The 23,882-nt window shown below is 46.3% G+C and overlaps 1 pseudogene; it reads left to right on the top strand.

Annotated features, from left to right (window-relative positions):
- The first annotated feature begins 914 nt into the window (after positions 1-914).
- LOC101136503 (cytochrome P450 4F2-like) lies at positions 915-23,586 on the top strand (annotated as a pseudogene).
- The last annotated feature ends 296 nt before the right edge of the window (positions 23,587-23,882 follow it).

The following is a 23,882-nucleotide window of genomic DNA, read 5'->3' as shown; positions in this document are numbered from 1 at the left end:
GTGGACGTGGACATGGAAGAGGTTAAGTTAGACAAAGATTTGAAAGCCGACCAAATTTGAAAGCTAGAGAGGGATCAATATGAGAGATGCAAAAAGAAAGGACACTAAAAGGATGAATGTCCAGAAGGCAATGAAAGAAATGGCCAAGGCCGTGAGACAAAGAGGCCATTGGCCAAGGGCTTCGGTACCTTAGAGGAACCAGATACTGACCTGATTGGGCTGGCAGGAGCTGAAGGATGTGAGGATTAAGACAGACCAGGTTCCTTCTCATTAGGCCTCCAGGGGCCTGTGGTCACATTAAAAGTTGGAGGCCAATTGATGAACTTTATTGTAGATGCTGAGGCTGAACACTCTGTAGTAACTTGACCCATAGGGCCACTATCCAAGAACTATACAACTATTGCAGGAGCTGCTGGGGTCTCAGAGAAGAGGCCATTTAGTCAGTCAAGGAGGTGTGTTATAGGAAGACGAGAAGTCTAGCATGAATTCCTATACCTCCCAACTTGTCCAGTTCCCTTGTTAAGAAGAGACCTACTTCAAAAACTGCAGGCACAGATTATTTTTAGGCTGCAAAAAGATATGACTTTCAATCTGACTCACCCAAAAGCCATAGTGTTAACCCTTACCATTCCACAGGCTGAGGAATGGAGACTTCATAGAAAGAAAATGCAGGCGCCAGTGCAGCTTCATACACGGAAAGAAGAAAAATTATTATTTGGACTAGTTAATAAAATTCCTAAGGTATAGGCTGAAGATAACCCACCTAGGCTGGCTGTAAATCATCCACCAGTAGTAGTTAAACTGAAACCAGGAGCAACTCTGGTTCGAGTTCGTCAGTACCCGGTCCCCTGAGAGGCTATTTGAGGCATTTGTAAGCATTTAGACTGGCTCTATAAACATAGGATCTTAGTCCGATGCCAGTCTCCCCGGAATACTCCACTTTTGCCAGTACGAAAGCCGACACCAGGACCAGGGTCTGATGTGTATAGACCAGTGCAAGACTTGCGGGCTAGAAACAGGGCCACAGTGGCTATCCACCTAGTAGTACCAAACATATGTACTTTAATGGGACTTATTCCAGCAAGTTGCCACTTGGTTTACAGTCTTAGACTTAAAAGATGCCTTCTTCTGTATCTGACTGGCACCAGTTAGTCAGCCCATTTTTGCATTTCAATAGGACAAGGAAGCTACACAGCTCACCTGGACTAAGCTCCCACAAGGGTTCAAAAACTCTCTTACAATCTTTGAGGAAGCACTGGCCTCAAACCTCAAGGCCTATACCCTGCCAAATGATAACTGTGCCTTGTTTCAGTACGTGGACGACCTTCTTTTGGCAGCCCCAACCCGAGAGGATTATTACCAAGGAACCCAGGACCTCCTCCATCTTTTATGGAAAGCAAGTTATAAAGTATCTAGAAAGAAAGCCCAAATTTGCCATGAAAAAGTTAAATATCTAAGTTTCATAGTAAGCCACAGAGAACACCAGCTTGGCTATAAACAGAAGCAGGCCATTTGTGCACTCCCAACCCCAACCACCCGGCGTCAAATAAGATATTTTTTAGAGGCAGCAGGATTTTGCCATATTTGGATTCCAAATTTTTCATTAATGGCTAAACCATTATACGAAGCCACAAAGAAAGGAGAAAAACAGCCCCTCCTTTAGAAGACTAATCAAGAAATAGCATTTGAACAGATCAAGGAAGTTTTAACTTGGTCCCCAGCTTTAGGACTACCAGACATAACTAAGCCTTTCTTTCTATATGTTCACGAACAAAAAGAAATGGCTATAGGAGTTCTGACTCAAGTTATAGGGTCATGACATTGCCCAGTGGCATACTTATCCAAAGAACTGGACCCCATGCATGGTGCTAGGATGGCCTCCTTTTCTTTTCTTTCCTTTTTTTTTTTTGAGACGGAGTCTTGCTGTGTTGCCCAGGCTGGAGGGCAGTAGTGTGATCTCAGCTCACTGCAACCTCCGCCTCCTGGGTTCAAGAGATTCTTGTGTCTCAGCATCCCAAGTAGCTGGGATTACAGGCCCCTGCCTTGCTTGCAGGTCACCCACATAAAGGAGGGCATGAGAGTTCTGACTCAGCTGGTGGCCACTTACCCCCAGAGCTTTAAGATCTGGATGAACCCCGTTACTCCCATCATCAGGTTGTGCCGCCCCAACATCATCCGGTCTGTCATCAATGCCTCAGGTACCATCTGAAACACCTGGTGGTGAATGCTGTGGTGCATCTGAGGCCTGCAAGCCCCTCCTTCCCCAAGCTTCTGTGTGGCCCCTGCAGTATCCAGACCCTTCCTTCTTGCTTCACCCTCAGCCATCTTCTCTTTCCTTCATGTATTCACCAACCCCCATCTCAGCGTCTCCTCCCACTACTGCCATCCCCCCACCACCCCTGTGTTCTGTGCACTACTGGAGCCCCATGAGGCCTCAACCCAAGGCTCTGTCCTGGAAGGATCTCCCAAGCTTGAGGAGATGGATCTGGGCAGAGACATTCCCAAAGTCATGGGGTCAGGAATGGTCCAGAAGGAGATGGGCTGGGACAGCCCAGAGGAGAACCTGGTCTCTGCTGGGGCAGGCTGGAAGGCTTTCTGGAAGAGAAGTTGCTGGAGCTGGGTTTCTAACAATGAGTAGGAATGTTTTAAAGTGGGGGATGAAGTGATGCAATGGGCAACATTAGAATTCAAGACCTCCTGCCAGGTCTGGCATCACCTTGCATGTCCCCAAGCCCAGAACAATGAGGAGGACATGCAGTTGGTGGAGGATCTGGACTGCTATTTTCATGACATTCACCTCTGTGGGTCGGTTCCTTCTACCCCATCCTGTGGTTTTTGCCACTATATGCTCATTGCCCTCCTGCTCCAGGCCCTAGGAATCTCCAGTAGGAGACGCCACCCCAGCCTGGAGCCCTACCCTTGCCCAAACATGAGGCGCATCCCAAACATGGCCCAGACGTCACCAGCAGAAGAAAAAGACTATCTCAGACAGAATCTCAGACAGACCCCACATACCCCAAATACTCTTGGCCACAGCTGAGCCCTAGACATAACCATCTCCATATGATCCCAGGGATGTGCCTCAAGTCTGGGATCCAGGGTATGTTTGTAAACATTCTGAGACATTGTTTGAGTATTGTTTGAGACAGTCTTCAGGGTATATTTGAGTCATGACTACGGAACATTTGGGACCAGACATGGGCTATTTCTGGGATATTAAAGGGACCATATTTAAATCTGAATCCTAACCGGGGCCTGCCTATAGGGCATGCTAAGGTCATTTCAGAGTGTCTAAGATCCTTGTTAGAGCACAGCATATCAGGCTAGGGCTTGTTGTGTATTTTGTGACCATGTCAGGACATGTTAACACATATCGGGGCCATGTCACTTGTTCCTACTATGCTGCGCTTTGAGGGAGTAAGTGTGGTCTCTGGCTTGGAGCCTCACCCCACACCCAAAGTCCCTCCCTCACCCTTCTCCATGGTTTCTGATGGTCCTCATTCATGTCAGCCACCATTGCACCAAAAGACGAGGCCTTCTACAAGTTCCTGAAGCCCTGGCTGGGTGAGTACCTTTAGGTGAACAAGGGTGGGAAAAACCTTGGGGGATGGGTAAGAAGAGGGAGATATCCTTGCCCATGGCCCTTGACTGCCTCTACTAGGGGATGGGCTCCTGGTAAATGCCGGTGACAAATGGAGCCGCCACCGTCAGATGCTGATGCCCACCTTCCATTTCAACATGCTGAAGCCCTATATGAAGTTTTTCACTGACGGCGTGAATATCATGCACGTGAATTCTTTGAACCCAGAGTTCCAGCTGCAGCCTTGGGGTGGAGGCACCACAGACAGATCTGGTCTGGAATTTTGGCTCTGCTGGGTGGCATTCGGCATTGCTTTTCCTCTCTGAGCTTTGGTTTCCTCAGCTGTAAAATGGGTATAATAATCCCTACTTAAAAGATGGTCAAGTTGATGTAATGGAGTCATGTCCCTGGTGCATAGTAGGTGCCCAGAAAGTGTCTGTTTCTATATTTCCTCTTGTAAACTCAAGAGGGTCATGATGACAATTGTATAGTAGCTGTTGCTGAGTAAGAAACAACTTGAGAACTCATTGGTTTAAGACAATAAGGTTTTATGATTGCTATCAAGTCTATGAGACAGGTGGCTGGTATATTAGTCTGTTCTCATGCTGCTACTAAAGACATACCTGAGACTGAGTACTTTAAAAAGGAAAGAGGTTTAACTGACTCACAGTTCCACACGGATGGGGAGGCCTCACTATCATGGTGAAAGGTGAATGAGAAGCAAAGTCATGTCTTACATGGTGGCAGGCAAGAGAGTGTATGCAGGGGAACTCCCCCTTTTTAAAACCATCAGATCTTGAGAGGCTTATTCACTATCATGAGAACAGCATGGGAAAGACTCACCCCCCATGATTCAATTATCTTCCACTTGGTCCCTTCCATGGCACTTGGGAATTATGGGAGCTACAAATGAATATGAGATTTGGGTGGGGACACAGCCAAACCACATCTTCTATCCCTGCCCCCTCCTAAATCTCGTGTCCTCACACTTCAACACCAATCACACCTTCCAAACAGTTCCTCAAAGTCTTAATTCATCTCAGCATTAACTCAAAAGTCCACAGTGTAAAGTTTCATCTGAGATGAGGCAATTTCTTTCCTCCTATGAGCCTGTAGAATCAAAAACAAGTTAGTTACTTCCTAGATACAATGGGGGTACAGACATTTGGTAAATACAACATTCCAAATGGGAGAACTTGTCCAAAACAAAAGGGCTACTAGCCCCATGCAAGTCCAAAATGAAGTAGGGGAGTCATTAAACCTTAAAGTTCCAAAATGAACTCCTTTGACTCCATGTCTCACAATCAGTTCATGCTGATACAAGAGGTGGGCTCCCATGACCTTGGGCAGCTCCACTCCTGTGGCTTTGCAGGGTACAAGCCCCCTTCTAGCTGCTTTCACAAACTGGTGTTGAGTGTCAGTTGCTTTTCCAGGTGCACAGTGCAAGCCGTCAGTGGATCTACCATTTTGGGATGTTGAGTGGCCCTCTTCTCACAGCTCCACTAGGTAGTGCCGCAGTAGGGACTACGTGTGGGGGCTTGCACCCCACATTTCCCTTCCATATAGCCCTACCAGAGGTTCTCCATGAGGGCCTCACCCTTGCAGCAAACTTCTGCCTGAATATCAGGCATTTCCGTACATCCTCTGAAATCTAGGCCGAGGTTCCTAAACCTCAATTCTTGACTTCTGTGCACCCACAGGCTCAATGCCACGTGGAAGCTGCCAAAGCTTGGGACTTGCATCCTCTGAAGTCATGGCCCAAGCTGTACCTTGGCCACTTGCCATGGCTGGAGCAGCTGGGATGCAGGACACCAAGTCCTTAGGTTGCATACAGCAAAGGGGCCCTGGGCCTGGCCCAAGTAACCATTTTTTTCCTCCTAGGACTCTGGGCCTGTGATGGGAGGGGCTGCCACTAAGGTCTCTGACATGCCCTGGAGTAATTTTCCCCATTGTCTTGGTGATTAACATTTGGCTCCTTGTTACTTCTGTGAATTTCTGCAGCAGGCTTGAATTTCTCCCCAGAAAATGGGTTTTTCTTTTCTATTGCATCATCAGGCTGAAAATTTTTCAAACTTTTTTCTCTGCTTCTTCTTGAATGCTTTGATGCTTAGAAATTTCTTCTGCCAGATACCCTAAATCATCTTTCTCAAGTTCAAAGTTTCACAGATCTCTAGGGCAGAAGCAAGGTGCTGCCAATCTCTTTGCTAAAGCATAGCAAGAATCACCTTTATTCCAGTTCTCAACAACTTCCTCACCTCCATCTGAGACCACCTTAGCCTGGACTTCATTTTCCATACCACTATCAGTATTTTGGTCAAAGCCATTCAACAAGTCTCTAGGAAGTTCCAAACTTTCCCACATTTTCCTGTCTTCTTCTGAGCCCTCCAAACTGTTCCAACCTCTGCCTGTTACCCAGTTTCAAAGTCACTTCCACATTTTTGGGTATGTTAACAGCAGCACCTCACTCTACCAATTTACTATATTAGTCCATTCTCATGCTGCTAATAAAGACATACCCAAGACTGGGTAATTTATAAAAGAAAGAGGTTCAATTGACTCACAGTTCTGCAGGGCTGGAAAGGCCTCAGGAAACTTACAATCATGGTGGAAGGGGAAGCAAACACGTCCTTCTTCACATGGCAGCAGCAAGAGGAAGTGCTGAGCAAAAGGGGGAAAAGCCCTTTATAAAACCATCAGATCTTGTGAGAACTCCCTCACTACCATGAGAACACCATGAAGGTAATCACCACCAGGATTAAATTGCCTCCCACCAGGTATCTCCCAAGACAAATAGGGATTATGGGAACTATAGTTGAAGTTTGGGTGGGGACACAGCCAAACCATATCAGTGGGTTCTTCTGGATGTGCAAGGGATATTCATGGCACATGAGAAGCTGTGGGTCAGGTAGGCAGCTTTGCTGGTCTTGGCTCAGTTCTCTCAAATGTTTGGGTTTTGTCTGGCTTCAAATTGACACAGATGTCCTCAGCTGGGACTCCTGGACTTTCCTCCAGAGATTCTATCCCTCCAGAAGGCACCCCATGGTTCACATGGCAGACACGGTTCCGGGGAGTGAGACGAGGCAGGTTAGATTCATTAGTTATTACCTCATCAATTTCACATTGTATTTTGTCAGAGAAAGCCAAAAGTCCAACAGAGAATCAAAAAGTGGTGGGTAGTAAAAAATGCTTGGTCTCTTAATGGAAGTCACTGAAAAAAATCACATTTCAAAGGGTATGGATATGGGGGGCAAATGAAGAATTTGGGCAAGGGCTTTGTGACATCTCTAGAATTTTTTTTTTTTGTTTGTTTGTTTTTTCTTTTTTTTTTTTTTTTTTATTGATCATTCTTGGGTGTTTCTCGCAGAGGGGGATTTGGTAGGGTTACAGGACTATAGTGGAGGGAAGGTCAGCAGATAAGCAAGTGAACAAAGTTCTCTGGTTTTCCTAGGCAGAGGACCCTGCGGCCTTCCACAGTGTTTGTGTCCCTGGGTACTTGAGATTAGGGAGTGGTGATGGCTCTTAACGAGCATGCTGCCTTCAAGCATCTGTTTAACAAAGCACATCTTGCACCGCCCTTAATCCATTCCACCCTGAGTGGATACAGCACATGTTTCAGAGAGCACAGGGTTGGGGGTAGGGTCACAGATCAACAGGATCCCAAGGCAGAAGAATTTTTTCTTAGTACAGAACAAAATGAAAAGTCTCCCATGTCTACCTCTTTCTACACAGACACGGCAACCATCCGATTTCTCAATCTTTTCCCCACCTTTCCCCCCTTTCCATTCCACAAAACCGCCATTGTCATCATGGCCCGTTCTCAATGAGCTGTTGGGTACACCTCCAAGACGGGGTGGTGGCCGGGCAGAGGGGCTCCTCACTTCCCAGTAGGGGCGGCCGGGCAGAGGCGCCCCTCACCTCCCGGATGGGGCGGCTGGCCAGGCGGGGGGCCGAACCCCCACCTCCCTCCCGGACAGGGCGGCAGGCTGGGCGGTGGGCTGACCCCCCCACCTCCCTCCCGGACAGGGCGGCTGGCCAGGCGGGGGGCTGACTCCCCACCTCCCTCCCGGACAGGGCGGCAGGCTGGGCGGTGGGCTGACCCCCCCACCTCCCTCCCGGACGGGGCGGCTGGCCGGGCTGAGGGGCTCCTCACTTCCCAGTAGGGGCGGCCGGGCAGAGGCGCCCCTCACCTCCCGGACGGGGCGGCTGGCCAGGCGGGGGGCTGACCCCCCCACCTCCCTCCCGGACGGGGCGGCTGGCCGGGCTGAGGGGCTCCTCACTTCCCAGTAGGGGCGGCCGGGCAGAGGCGCCCCTCACCTCCCGGACAGGGCGGCTGGCCGGGCGGGGGGCTGACCCCCCCACCTCCCTCCCGGACGGGGCGGCTGGCCGGGCGGGGGGGCTCCTCACTTCCCAGTAGGGGCGGCCGGGCAGAGGTGCCCCTCACCTCCCGGACGGGGCGGCTGGCCAGGCGGGGGGCTGACCCCCCCACCTCCCTTCCGGACGGGGTGGCTGGCCGGGCGGGGGGCTGACCCCCCCACCTCCCTCCCGGACAGAGCGGCTGGCCGGGCAGAGGGGCTCCTCACTTCCCAGTAGGGGCGGCCGGGCAGAGGCGCCCCTCACCTCTCGGACCGGGTGGCCGGCCAGGCGGGGGGCCGAACCTCCACCTCCCTCCCGGACAGGGCGGCAGGCTGGGCGGTGGGCTAACCCCCCCACCTCCCTCCCGGACGGGGCGACTGGCCGGGCGGGGGACTGACCCCCCCCACCTCCCTCCTGGACGGGTTGGCTGGCCGGGCGGGGGGCTGACCCCCCCACCTCCCTCCCGGACGGAGCGGCTGGCCGGGCAGAGGGGCTCCTCACTTCCCAGTAGGGGTGGCCGGGCAGAGGCGCCCCTCACCTCCCGGACAGGGTGGCTGGCCGGGCGGGGGGCTGATCCCTCCACCTCCCTCCCGGACGGGGTGGCTGGCCGGGTGGGGGGCTGACCCCCCCACCTCCCTCCCGGACGAGGTGGCTGCCGGGCGGAGACGCTCCTCACTTCCCAGACGGGGTGGCTGCTGGGCGGAGGGGCTCCTCACTTCCCAGACGGGGTGGCTGCCGGGCGGAGGGGCTCCTCACTTCTCAGACGGGGCGGTTGCTAGGCAGAGGGTCTCCTCACTTCTCAGACAGGGCGGCCGGGCAGAGACACTCCTCACATCCCGGACTGGGCGGCAGGGCAGAGGTGCTCCCCACATCTCAGACGATGGGCGGCCGGGCAGAGAGGCTCCTCACTTCCCAGATGTGATGGCGGCCGGGAAGAGGCGCTCCTTGTTTCCTAGATGGGATGGCGGCCGGGCAGAGACGCTCCTCACTTTCCAGACTGGGCAGCCAGGCAGAGGGGCTCCTCACATCCCGGACGATGGGCGGCCAGGCGGAGACGCTCCTCACTTCCCAGACGGGGCGGCAGCCGGGCAGAGGCTGCAATCTCGGCACTTTGGGAGGCCAAGGCAGGCGGCTGGGAGGTGGTTGTAGCGGGCCGAGATCACGCCACTGCACTCCAGCCTGGGCACCATTGAGCACTGAGTTAACCAGACTCTGTCTGCAATCCCGGCACCTCGGGAGGCCGAGGCTGGCAGATCACTCGCGGTTAGGAGCTGGAGACCAGCCCAGCCAACACAGCGAAACCCCGTCTCCACCAAAAAAATACGAAAACCAGTCTAGAATTTTTTTAAAAATTGCAAATTGGTAAGTTAGCTTGTTATGGTTTCATGGATTCTGCCAGAAGACATGAGATTTGTGGGTAAGAGACAAAGCATGATTTATTACTCATAGCACAGCAAGGAGCATGTGTTTCTTGTTGGTTTGCTTTTTTCCCCAAGCCACCCAAATCCCATTGGGCAACACAAGAGGGCTTCTACTGATGCTTGCTGACATAGTATATTGCATTACAGGGATGGAGCAGTAGGCTTAGGAGATCTGCTTTTATAGCAAGCCTGATAAGTGTCAAAAGGGAGTCATTACCTCATCCCTCAAGGCTGTTCTCTGCAAACACAACTCTCAGAAATGGCTCCAGTTAAGAATATCAGTGTCTTACATTCTTGGCATACCCAGAAAGGATACTCAGGGCACATGGAGGACTACCTCTCCCAACATAGGGGTAGTGTAATAAATTCTTGTAATCAATTTATAACAATGCAGGTGAGGAAATATAACATTTGTTGAGTATGCACCCTATTGGCCAGAAAAAATGCCATGTTCCCACTCCATGATAAAAGTATATCTTGACTAATTTACTTTTAACAACTCTGTGAATAAGAGATTATTTCTGCCTCAGTGTAGATGATGAAGCAGTGGGTCTAAGAGATTAGGGAGCTTGCCCAAGTTTACCTAGCTAATAATCGAGGTTGGAATAGTGGAGCAGGATTTCTAACCTTGTTTATGTGGCACCAAGGTACATCATCTCAACTGTTTCTGAAGATTTGACAGGTGAAGGGAGGTTAATGCGTTGACCAAGGGCATGCAAGGGTGGGACATGAATCCAAGTTCTCCTGAACCCCCGTCTTGGGTCTTCGTCTCTTAATAGTAACAGTTGTTGTTCCCAACACAACCTGGTCCTCCGTGGGGAGGGGTTCCTGGGGAGAAGACAAAGAGGTTGGCTTTGGGGAAGTCCATCTTGATGGTTGGGCTTGGGGAAGGACTCAAAGGAGCTAGGGACCAGCCCCAGCTGTGTCCCCTTCTCTGGCTAGGCCAAGTGGCAGCTCCTGGCCTCAGAGGGCAGTGCCCCTCTTGACATGTTTGAGCACACCAGCCTCATGACCTTGGACAGTCTGCAGAAATGTGTCTTCAGCTTTGACAGCCATTGTCAGGAGTGAGTCTTTGCTCGGGGACTGAGAACTTGAGCCATGAATCCAAAGAAGTAGGTTGGGGTCCTGCAACCAGAAGTGCCTACCTCATCGGGACAACCAGAAGTGCCTGGAGGGGTTATGTCATAGTCTAAATGACTGGTATAAATGCTATCATGGGGTTTCTAGGGAGCCCTTGAAGGGGTTTGAGCTGATGGGCATGGTCAGAGCTGAGCTCTGTGGGGGACTGACTGTAATGTAGATGTTGCATGGAGTTGACATTGGATGCAAGGATACTAGGGTGGGGCATGGACTTCAGACCAGCTGGAAGAGCAGGAAGTCTCAGCTTTGTGGATAGTTTCAGGAAGGAGAAGGGACAGAACTCTATACTGGGGGCAGGGGAGAGCGAATAAGAGCATGATGTTCAAGCTGTGGTCTGAGTGCCCAGGGGCATGGAAGAAGCTCATAGAGATGGAAATCAGGGAGATAAGAGAGTTTGGAGAGTCAATCTCATGGCTGATCCTCACTCTGTAACTGTGGGGGCATCTGTTTTTGGATACTGTGTTTCCTATAGGAGGTAGCTCCTGGATGCTGGTGGGAGATGCTCCTGTGGCTTCAGGTGTGTTAAGTTGTTGCCTCCCTTTCTGCCCTTATCCTGCAGGAAGCCCAGTCAATATATTGCCACCATCTTGGAGCTCAGTTCCCTGGTGGCAGGGCAGGGCAGAAGCAAAGTGCTGTCAATCTCTTTGCTAAAGCATAGCAAGAATCACTTTTATTCCAGTTCTCAACAACTTCCTTACCTCCATCTGCACATGGACTTTCTGTATTATCTCATCCCCAGCGGATGGCGCTTCCGCAGGGCCTGCTGCCTGGTGCATGACTTCACAGAAGCTATCATCCAGGAGCAGCGCCACACCCTTACTAGCCAGGGTGTTGATTATTTCCACCAAGTAAAGGTCAAGTCCAAGAATTTGGACTTCATTGATATGCTCCTGCTGGGCAAGGTGGGGTTCTCTGGGATCTGAATGCAAAAAGTAGAAGGGAGCTTCATGTCAAATGTCAGATCAAAGAACTTGGATGTGATCCAGAGGGCACTGGGGAGCATTGGAAATTGCTTGAGCAGGGGAGGGACAGGTCAGAGATAGGTTTTAGAGATGACTGAGTGGGACACAAATAGCAGGGGACCTCTAGGTGTGAAACTGACAAGTCTGATATTTTACTCTATTTACAAATTAATAAGCCAGCGTGTCACATTTTTATCTATACATCTACATCTATATCTATGTCTATGTCCTGTATATGTCACTGTCTATGTCTGAGTCTGTGTCTGAGTATGACTATGTGTCTGTATGACTATGTCTTTGTCTTTGCCCATGTCTGCATCTTTGCCTTTTTGTGTGTTTATGTCTATATCTTTATGTGTGTTTATGTCTATATCTTTGCCCGTGTCTTTTTTATGTCTATGTCTTTGTGTCTTTTCTATGTCTTTGTCTTGGTCTGTATTGTGTCTTTTTCTATGTCTTTGTCTTGGTCTGTATTTGTCTATGTCTTTGTGTCTTTTCTGTGTTTATGCTTTTGTTTACGTCTCTGTCTATGTTTATAGCTTTGTTCATGCCAATATCTATGTGTATATCTGTGTCTATCTCTATCTTTTTGCCTTTTTCTGTGTCTGAGTCTTTTTCTATGTCTATGTGTATTTGTGTGCCTGTGTCTGTTTCTATATCTGTGTCTTTCTCTTTGTCTATGTCTGTCTATGACTATGTCTATGTTGATATCTTTGTTTACATCTGTGTATTCGTCATTGTCTGTCTATGTCTTTCTCTATGCCTATGTCTTTTTTATGTCTATGTCTATGTTATTCTCTATGTATACCTTTGTCTATTTCTATGTCTACATATTTCTCTATGCCTATGTCTTTGTCAGTATCTATATCCATGCCTATGTCTTTGTCTGTATCTCTATCCATGCCTTGCCTTTGTCTATGTGTCTGTGTCTATGGCTATGTCTTTCTATGTATATGTCTATTGTGACAGATGCATTAAACACTTGGATCAGAGCAGCCCATTTATTGCTCACAGCAATACTAGCAGCCAGAGTAGGATTGTGGCACTGGCTCTCCATTCCCAAATCAAATTCCTCCAAGGAGAATGCAATGTTTTTACCTTTATGTGCAACAGAGTTTGCACCCTAGGAGAGGTGCCCTACATTTTGAGTCTTGGCATATCTTCTATTTCTTTGCTCTAGTGAGAGAGAAAGAGAAAGAAAGAGACACACAGGTGGGGAATGCAGGGAGAAGAAAGTATTTTGTTCTGGAGCATAAACAAATCCTCTTTAGTGAGATGCCATAGTCTGTAGACTTACAACCCAAATATCTCTAGGGGACATAAGATAAGAGTCTATGGATTTGGCACTCTAGAATGTGAGCAAATATTTTTGGAGCAATACTTAATCTCTAACTTGCAAAGCAAATTGCCAATTATCCTGTAACCCAGGTTGCCAGGAACTTTTTCTTAGAAAGTTCTCATCATGCAGAAATATGAAAATATTCATAGGTCATTGAGTCCTCCCACTAGGGACAAAAGAAGAGACAAGGAGGCCAGGGAGGAAGCCTGTGGGTTGGGGGCTCTGGTGATGGTGATCAAGAGACATCTAGGCATGCAGGGTGGGCTTGGGATTCTGGAAGGAGGGGTCTTCAGAGATTGTCTGACTTTAAACTGAGGATCCCTCAGAGCTAGTGTGATCTCTGTGTGTGTGTGTGTGTGTGTGTCTTGCCTTCTCATCAGGATGAAGATTGGAAGGAGTTGTCTGATGAGGAAATAAGAGCAGAAGCTGACACCTTCATGTTTGAGGGTGAGTGTCCCAGTGTGGGACTACAGTAGGGACAGGGGCCTCTCCATCCCAGGGATGTGGGAGATGAACCCGGCATCACTCCATTCAGCCCATCCTTCCCCCAACCCCACCATCCTCCTGAGGACCTAGATGCATGGACGCTGTCCACCCTCTGGTGCTGAAGCAGCCCAGAGACTCAAGCCTGTCTTGCTGCCCCTCAGGTCATGACACCACGGCCAGTGGCCTCTCCTGGGTCCTATACAACCTTGCAAGGCACCCAGAATACCAGGAGCACTGCTGGCAGGAGGTGCAAAAGCTTCTGAAGGATCACGAGCCTAAAGAGATTGAATGATGAGTGCAGGTTCTTCTGGCCAGTTCCTGAGGCCCTCTCATTGGCTCTGCTCCCCAAGTGGGAAGTGGGGAAGTTGTTTTGTCAATTCTGCCACTTTTGCTTACTGGGAATAGAAGCAGAGGACCACAGGCAGGGCCAGCCTGGCTAACAGGGGAAAGATTGCAGGCTGCTAGGACAGAAAGACCTGGGCTACTATTCCTTAAAGAACTAAAAGTATAACTACCACTTGATCCAGCAATCCCTCTACTGGGTATCTACCCCCCAAAAAGAAGTCATATATGAAAAAGACACATGTACACACATGTTTTTAGCAGCGCAATTTGTATTTGCAAAAATATGAAACCAACCTAAGTGCCCATCAACCAATGAGTGGATATAGAAAATGTGATATATGTACACCATGGAGTACCACTCAGCCATCAAACAGAATGAAATACGGCTTTGCAGCAACTTGGCTGGAGCTGGAGGCCATTATTCTAAGTGAAGCAACTCAGGAATGGAAAACCACATGTCGTATGTTCTCACTTATAAGTGGGAGCTAAGCTATGGGTATGTAAAGGCATGCAGAGTGGTTTAATGGGCACTGGAGACTCAGAAGAGGGAAGGTGGGAGGGGGTGAGGGACAAAAACTACATGTTGGGTTCAATTTATGCTACTCACAGGCATAAGGATGATATAATGGACTTAGGGGACTCAAGGACAAGGATGAGAGGGGGTTAGGGAGAAAAGATTATATATTAGGTACAGTGTATGCTGCTTGGGTAATGAGTGCACCAAAACCTCAGAAATCACCACGAAAGAACTTATCCATGTACCACCTGTACCCCCCAAACTATTGAAATAAATAGAAATAGAGATGCAGCTGGGCACGGTGGCTCACGCCTGTAATCCCAGCAGTTTGGGAGCCTGAGGCAGGTAGGTCATGAGGTCAGGAGTTCAAGACCAGCCTGGCCAAGATAGTGAAATCCCATCTCTACTGAAACTACAAAAAATTTAGCCGGGCGTGGTGGCAGGTGCCTGTAATCCCAGCTACTCAGGAGGCTGAGGCAGGAGAATCGCTCGACCCCAGGGGGCGGAGGTTGCAGTGAGCCGAGATCACGTCACTGCACTCCAGCCTGGGCGACAGAGTGAGACTCCGTCTCAAAAAAAATAAATAAATAAAATAAAATAAGAGAGAGAGAGAGAGAGAGAGACGCAACATGTAGATAACAAGTATATTAGATATAGATTAAAATAAAAAAGGAGAAAAATAAATATTTGAAGGAATAAGGGAAAGAAAATTAAAAAGGAAAGACTGGACTGCTGAGAGAATTAGTGACAATAAGTGAGAGGAGATGATGCCACTTAGCACACGTTCTGCAAATGAATGTCACACCCTTCCTTTTCTCCAGGAAATATTTTTTCGAACATTTTCACGTCCTTAATGTTTGCTCTTCTGTTCCCTAATTCCCATCCTTATGTCCAGTCCAGGGATTCATGATGGAGACCTCAGAGTAAAAATCATTCATTTATTGTCCAGAACACCTGGATTGTTCATCCACCCGGTCCTCATTCAGCAAACGCTCCCACACTTATTCCCACCCCCAGTTCTTTTCACATTACCTGTCTGTGCTCTGGAGACCTTGGGAAGGACACAACCCAGGGACCTGTTTTCCAGGTGCTTCCCGCCCACATGGGAGCTGTCCCTGGTCAGGACACTCCCAGCCCATATGGGCAGGGATGGGTTTTACAGTAAGAGAAGCATGACTCAGGGGTATAGAAAGTGTCTCAGTTGAGACCCTGAATGATGGTCAGTAGATATTTGGGTGCAGTTGGGGAACAGTGGCTCTAGCTCAGTAAGATCTCCTGGGTTGAGAGAAAGGAGCAGAGAGAAGGCGAAGGGGAGAGAGAGCGAGAGATTTGGTCATAATGAGATGATGAAACTGGAGATGGCAGCAGGGGCTGGCTATGGAAGCCTTGGGGAAAATGTTAATGACTTTGGCTTTTACCCAAGGGCAATGGGGAGCCAAGGGATGCGTTTGAGGAGGGGAGGGAAAAGTCAGATCTGGTACCAGGAAGATCTTTCTAGGGCTACTGTGGAGGGTGTACTGGAGAGGACCAGCAAACTATCAAACTGTAGTCACCCCACTGATCCATTGAGTACTGTTTTTTTGTTTGTTTGTTTTTTGTTTTTTTTTTGAGACGGAGTTTTACTCTTGTTGCCCAGACTGGCATCCATTGGCGCGATCTCAGCTCACTGCAACTTCCACCTCCCAGGTTCAAGTGATTCTCATGCCTCAACCTCCTTAGTAGCTGGGACTACAGGCATGTGCCACCACCATGCCCAGCTAATTTTTGTATTTTTAGTAGAGACAGGGTTTCACTATGTTGGCCAGGCTGGTCTCGAACTCCTGACCTCAGGTGATCTGCCTACCTAAGCCTCTCAAAGTGCTACGATTACAGGCGTGAGCCACCGTGCCCAGCTTGAACAGTTTTTATTTCATCTATCAAACCATACATTTGTACCTATTAATCAGCTTCTCCTCATCTCCCCCCTTCCCTCTTCCAATCTACTTTCTATTTTCATAAGATCCATTTTTCTTCAGCTCCTGCATATGAGTGACACCATGCAATATTTGTCTTTCTGTGCTTGGCTTATTTTTCTTACCACAATGACCTTCAGTTCCATCCATGTTGCTGCAAAGAACAAAATTTCAGCCTTTTTAATGGCTGAATAGTATTCCATTGTGTAGATATGCCACATTTTCTTTACCCATTCATTCACTGATGGGCACTTAGCTTGATTCCATATTTTGGCTCTTGTGAATAGTGTTGCAATTAACATGGGAGTGCAGGCACCTTTTCAATATATTGATTTTCTTTCTTTTGGATATATAGGCAGTAGTGAAATTTCTGGGTTATATGGTAGTTCTAGTTTTAGTTTTTTTGAGGAACCTCCATGCTGTTCTCTGCAGTGGCTGTACTAATTTATATTCCCACCAACAGTGTGTGAGAGTTCCCCTTTCTCCATATCCTCACCAGCATCTATTATTGCCTGTCTTTTTGACAAAAGACATTTTAACTGGGTTAGATGATATCTCCTTGTGGTTTTAATTTGCATGTCTTATGACGATTAGTAACATTGAGCATTTTTTCCATCTACCTGTTGGCCATTTGTATGTCATCTTTCGAGAAATGTCTACTCAGATTTTTTGCCCGTTTTTAAATTATTAAATTATTAAATTAAATTATTAAATTATTATTTAAATTGTTGTTGTTTTTTTTCTTTACTATTGAGTTGTTTGAACTCCTTATATATTCTAGTTATCAATCTCTTGCTAGATGGATAGTTTGGAAATAATTTCTGCCATTCTATAGCTTGTTTCTTCACTTTGTTAATTGTTTCCTTTGCTGTACAGAAGCTTTTTAGCTTGATATAATCCTATTTGTCTATTTTTGCTTTTTTTTTGCCTGTATTTTTGAGATGTTACACAGAAAATCTTTGCCCAGATCAATATTCTGGAATATCAAACCAAGATTTCAAGCAAAATTATGCACGTGGTTAAAAAAAGTGTCCAAAAGAGTTTATGATAAAAATGAACTTCCTTATTAAGCTCCACCCTAGCGTTGACTGTGGTCAATAGTTTTCTGTGCATTCTTCTAGAAAATGGCTATCCTGATGCCCACATTTATATAAACACACACTCCCCTTTTCTGCATAAATAAAAGTATATAAAATACACACAGATCTGCGCATTAACAATATATCTCTGAGGCCAGGCAAGGTGGCTCCTGCTTGTAATCTTAGCACTTTGGGAGGCTGAGGTGGGCAGATCATTTTAGGCCAGGAGTTCGAGACCAGCCTGGCCAACACAGTGAAACCGTGTCTCTACTAAAAATAGAAAAAATTAGCCAGGCATGTTGGCACATGCCTGTAGTCCCAGCTATTCAGGAAGTTGAGGCATGAGAATCGCTTCAACTCGGGAGGTGGAGATTTCAGTGAGTTGAGATCATGCCACTGCACTCCAGCCTGGGTGACAGAATGAGACTCTGTCTCAAAAAAAAAAAAAAAAAAAAAAGGAAAAAAAAAACAACATATATATGTGAGATTTAAAAAAATTTTCTCAATTAACAAGTTTTGGGAAATGAGTTTGTTTTTTACTTTTAATTGAGAAATTTTATTTATATATACTTATAGAATGTGATATTATGATATACATATACAATCTATGATAATTAAATCAAGGTACTGAACTCACCCACCACCTCATTTACTTATCATATTTGTGGTAAGAACATTTGAAATTTTTTTTTTTTTAGCATTTTTAGGTAATATAATACATTGTTAACTAAAGTCACCATGCTGTGTCCAATAGATCTGAACTTATTCCTCTTTAACTGAAACTTGTACCCTTTAACCAACATCTCACCATTTCCTCTCCCTTCCCCTCAGCCCTGGCCTCCAGTAACCACTGTTCTACTCTCTGCTTCTATGAGCTTGACTATTTTAGATCAAGTTTTACTTATTTCAGATAAGTAAGATCATGTGTGTTTGTCTTTCTGTGCCTGTCTTACTTCACTTAGCATAAGGTCCTTCAGGTTCTTCTATGTTGTGGCAAATGATATTTTTTTTGTGTGTGTTTTTAAGGCTGAATGATATTTCATTGTGTATATATACCACATGGAAAAAGAGCATTATTTTACAAAAACAATGATGAGAACAAGTTCTTCTTGCACCAAATGAGATATTACAGATAAGACAAGGGTTATCCTTGACAATCCTTCTACCCCACTTAATCCCCTCCCTTTCTCCAAGTGGGTCTCTAGAGCCATAGAATTGTCTGTTTATCTCTCTCTCTCCTCTGTTTCATCCATCAGTCATCATCATCTACAATGTATCTTCTATCTATGAATTATCTATGAGTCATCAATATTCATATACATTTATATACTTTTTCCCTTTTGCATATACGTATCTATACGTTTTATAACTTGTTTTTGTCACTCAACAGTGTGTCTTACAGCTATTTTTTTTCTGAGTATTTCACATTTTATTCAGCTCTTTCCTATATTGGACACTTATGTAAAGGTTTCCATAGGCATTTGGCATGTGTGTACAGTGACCTTTGCTTACAAGTGTAGACATCTCTGCAGGACAAATTCTGTGAAGTGGAATTGAAGAATCAAAGACCATTTGCACTGTACAACTTCAATTATGATAGAAAGTCCATTTCTATTAGCTGATTTGATGGCACAGGCTTTCCAGTAACTTTACCAAAAGTAGTGTTGTACTATTGAATTTTAAATCTTTGTCAATCTTTGTATTTCTACTTTTAATGAACATTTTCCTAATTAAGGGTGAGATTGAACATCTCTTGCACATGTTGATAAGTTATTTGTTTTCTTTTTATGGAAGTGATTTTCTTATTTTTTGCTGTTTTTTTTGGATTCTTTAAAAATATTTACTTTTACAAATGTGTATTAAAATTAATCTTGTTTTCTCTGTTTTGTTACAAAATATTGCCTTTTAACTTTTGGAGGATACTTTTGATGAATTTCTATGAAGTTAAATTCCTCCACTTTTTTTCTTCTACAGCCAGAAAATCCATCCATTTCTCCAAGAGTTTTAGGGGACTCCCTTTACCAGATGTGACATTTTAGCTTATTCATGTGTCTGTCTCTGAGTTCTCCATTCTGTTTCATGAGTCTATTTTCTTATTTTTGCAATGGTGCCACACTATTTGTATTCGTGTGACTTTGTAATTGTTCTTTTAACATTATTTTTTCTTTTTTGGAGACAGGGTCTCTCTCTGCCGCCCAGGCTAGAGTGCAGTGGTGAGCAATCATAGCTCACTGTAGCCTCGAATACCTGGGCTTAAGCCTCCATCTCAGCCTCCTGACTAGCTCAGACTATAGGCCTGCACCATCACATCTGGCTAATTTTTTAAAAATTATTTTGTCAAGTTGGGGTCTCACTTTGTTTCCCAAGCTTGAATTGAACTCCTGGTCTCAAGTGATCCTCCTGCCTTGACCTCCCCAAATGCTGTGATTACAGGCATGAGCCACCATGCCCAGCCTGTAATACTTTGTAATATTGGGTGGAATGACTTCCTTCTCTTTAAATTTTATTTTCAGATTGACTTAGCTCTTCGTTATCTTTTATTTTTCAGAAAAAAATTAGAGTATGTTTATCAACTTCCTCAAAAAATCAGATAGATTTTTAAACTTGATTTGAATATATTTTATTGGTTGACTTGGCTATATGATTGATATGTGGAAAATGGGTTACTTCACATAGCAGTGACACATTCTACCCTAGTGTGTGGAATGGATATCCATCTAGTCTCCCTGTAACAAACTCCACGTGGAACAAATGTTTGAGGATTAGAAAACCAGAAAAAAAAATAAAAAGGTTCCAAAGAACATTTAACCAGGTAGTTTAAAAAGACATATTTTTAAAAATCAAAATGCCAACTGTAAGAAAAAAGAAAATGAATTTGCATAAAAATAAGTATTCTTTGTGGCAAGAGAGCAAACTCATAATCCAAATGAATAAGAAAAAAATATACATTCAATGTTTTGCTTGTATTCATCATTGCACTAGAGATACTAGCAAATGCAATTAGACAAGGAAAAAAGAGAGTATGTAATTCGAAATGTGGGGGTAAAAGTATCATTTTGGCAGACAGGGATTCTGATTCTGTACTTAAAAGAAACAAGAGAATCCATTAGAAAACTTTTATAAACACTGATGACCCAGTAAGGGAGCTGAATTCTTTTTCTTGACATTTCTTCCTTTTGTGTGGCTATTTAAATTTTTAATACCAATACACTTAACTGGTTCAAAATCTATAAAGTTTACCCACCCCAATGGCCAAAACCACCCAAATTCCACATGCACACAGATTGTCTAAGTTATTATATTTTTATGTATTTTTCCAGAGCTACTTTTAGCATCTTTAAAAAATTCCATAGTAATGTACTATACACTGCATGGACTGCTTTGTATCTTTTCTCTCTTTTTTTTTTTTTTTTTTTTTTTGAGACAGAATCTTACTCTGTTGCCCGGGCTGAAGTGCAGTGGCATGAGCTTGGCTCACTGCAACCTCCACCTCCCAGGTTCAAGCAATTCTCCTGCCTCAGCCTCCCAAGCAGCTGGGACTACAGGTACAGGCCACCACACCTGGCTAATTTTTGCATTTTTAGTAGAGATGGGGTTTCACCATATTGGCCAGCCTGGCCTCAAACTCCTGACCTTGTGATCCACCCGCCTTGGCCTCCCAAAGTGCTGGGATTACAGGCTTGAGCCACCACACCTGGCCCTTTTCTCATTTAAGTGCATATTGCTCTCTTCTTGTGTATCTCCTGGGACCTGTGTGAAAATAAGGTTTTCTTAATCTGGAAGTATAAAATAATATTCCCATGGTTTCTCCTACAGCTTTTAAGTTTCTTTAAAAAATTTTTTTTAAAATACTTGATTCATGTGGACATTATCTTGTTATAAGACGTGAGAACCAGGTTAAGTTTACTTTTTTTCCATGCTGTTCCCCAGTTATCCCAAGAGCTTTTATTAAATGATCAATAATTTTGCTATTGATATGAGACACCATTTTTAGCATTGTACTGTGTTCATTGGGCACACAATTTACATGCATTCATTAGTCTTTCTTGGTAGAAATAACAACCAGCTGGAAAACAGCATGAAAGAAAAGATGCCAATAATAATAATAATAATAATAATAATAATAAATACCTGGATTAAATTTAACAAGAAACACGAAATCTCTATATTCCAAATGAATTCATAAATTTCCCTGAACCCAAATAAAAGGTGACACATTTTTCCATAGCAACAAAAGTATCTAGGAGTGGATTTAACAAAATATGCCTAAGATATCTAAGCAAATTTTAAACTCTATTAAAAAACTCAGAATCACTGCCTGCCAAAATGATACATTTACCCCACATTTCAAATTACATATTCTCTTTTTTCCTTGTCTAATTGCATTTGCTAGTATCTCTAGTGCAGTGATGAATACAAGCAAAACATTGAATGTATATTTTGTTTCTTATTCATTTGGATTATGAGTTTGCTCTCTTGTCACAAAGAATACTTATTTTTATGCAAATTCATTTTGTTTTTTTAATTTTACAGTTGGCATTTTGATTTTTTTAAAAATATGTCTTTTTAAAATACCTGGTTAAATTTTCTTTGGAACCTTTCTATTTTTTTTTTCTGGTTTTCTAATCCTCAAACATTTGTTCCATGTGGAGTTCGTTACAGGGAGAAAAGGTCTCACTTGCAAACAGAGAACTGGACAGTTGTGTCTTTGCTACCTTGATAGTGATTGGGGCTGGGTGTTTCTTTAGGGATGACCTGGCCCAGCTGCCCTTCCTGACCATGTGCATTAAGGACAGCCTGCGGCTGCATCCCCCAGTCCCTGTCATCTCCCGATGCTGCACCCAGGACATTGTGCTCCCAGGCGGCTGAGTCATCCCCAAAGGTGCCCACAGCCTCATGGGGAGGCACCTCCTGGGTAGGAAGAGGGGCCTCTCAGGCGGGGGGACCTTGTCCTGACTGCCCCCTTCTCTCCTACAGGCATTGTCTGTCTCATCAGTAATTTTGAGACTCACCACAACCCAGCTGTGTGGCTGGACCCTGAGGTGCTGCCTCCCCTATACCCCCCCTTTTTAAGGTCCATTTTAGGGGTCCTAGAGGTGGGGGCAGGGTTTTGACCAAGAGAATCCAACATCACCTCCCTCCAAGACACACACAACTGTCTGTCTCTCCAAGGCTGGCATACCTGGGAGACCTCACCCAGCAACCCTTCTTGGTCTCACCTCCAGGTCTATGACCCCTTCCGCTTCGACCCAGAGAATAGCAAGGAGAGGTCACCTCTGGCTTTTATTCCCTTCTCAGCAGGGTCCAGACAAGGGTGGCCTGTGTCTGAGGCAGGGATGGGGTGATGGGTTTGGGGGTTGAAAACCGAGGACGTTGCAGATGGTCCCAGTTCCAGATTTCCTTTCCTTTCCTCCTCTGGAGTTTATGGGCAAAGGTCCACAGAACAGGTTTGGGTAGTTCCAAGAATGGTCTGTGATATGCTCAGAACCCCCACCCCCATCTGCTGGTCTCAGATGGGGCTGGAGTCTGGGCCAGGCTCCAGGGATATGCAAGCCCATATGGGGGTCCCAGGCATAGTTAGCTCCCTTCTCTGCCCCTCCCTGGCTGGCTTTTTGGAATCCTTAGTTCCCTTCCTTGCAAACGTACTACTGCTCTCTCTGCCCCTCCTGGTTGGTGTTCTCTGTGACCCACTTCCCCTGCCTTCAGGAAGCCCCCTCCCTTTCTATTCTGGGTCCCCTGATGCTACCCAGGCAGCCTGGCCAACAGATGCTTCCTGAGACCACCCCCTCGCTCCCCAACTGTGTGCCAGGCACTCTCCCAAGAGTGTCACGGGGAGGGCGAATCCCCACCCTTTCACCTACAGGTTCCTCCTCCATTCCCAGCACAGCCCACCCTGGCCTATCTTGGGGTGGGGTCGGGGTCAGGGCCATCCCTTTTGACCCTTGAGATTCAAAGCCAGACCACTGGATGCAAACACCACCCCAAAGGCATGGGATCTGGATCAGATTGCTTGGGCTCAAGCCTCAGCTCTGCTGTGTGACTTGGGCAAGTTAATTCCCCTCTCTGAGCCTCAGTTTCCCAACCATATAATGGTGACAACACTACCTACCTCAGGGTTGTCCAGAGGACTAAGTGTAAAAACTCAGAGTTGTGTGTGCCTGATTCGGGGTCTGGGGCCAGGGATGAGGCCGGGATGCGGGTCCTGGGTGCAGTCAGAGTCCCTTCCCCGCACCAGGAACTGCATTGGGCAGGCATTTGCAATGGCTGAGATGAAGTGGTCCTGGCGCTCACACTGCTGCGCTTCCGTGTCTGTCCAGACCATATGGAGCCCCGCAGGAAGCCGGAGGTCATCATGTATGCAGAGGGCGGACTTTGGCTGTGGGTGGAGCCCCTGAGCGCAGACCCACAGTGACCCACAGCCACTTGGCCTTGGACCCCACCCAAGCCACCCACCCACACCTTTGCAGATTCCCATGAATAAAACTGTGCTGTCCTTTCTGCCTGAGTCTCACCTGGAGCCATCACGGGGTGCTTGGGGACTGTGAGGATTCAGAGGTGGGCTGGGTCAGTGGGAGGCAGGGGATCAGGGCAGGGGGGCATCTCTGAGAGCAACACCCTGACTGCCTCCCTGGCTGAACACGAGACCTACACTCTGGTAGCAGGTTCTCTTGGAGGCCAACTATGGAGTTTATCCAGTGGGCAATAGGG

Source organism: Gorilla gorilla, chromosome 20 (genome assembly GCF_029281585.2).
Source record: "Gorilla gorilla gorilla isolate KB3781 chromosome 20, NHGRI_mGorGor1-v2.1_pri, whole genome shotgun sequence".
Taxonomy (NCBI): domain Eukaryota; kingdom Metazoa; phylum Chordata; class Mammalia; order Primates; family Hominidae; genus Gorilla; species Gorilla gorilla.
The sequence above is the reverse complement of the archived record's forward strand: the minus strand, read 5'-3'. Positions and strand labels throughout refer to the sequence as shown.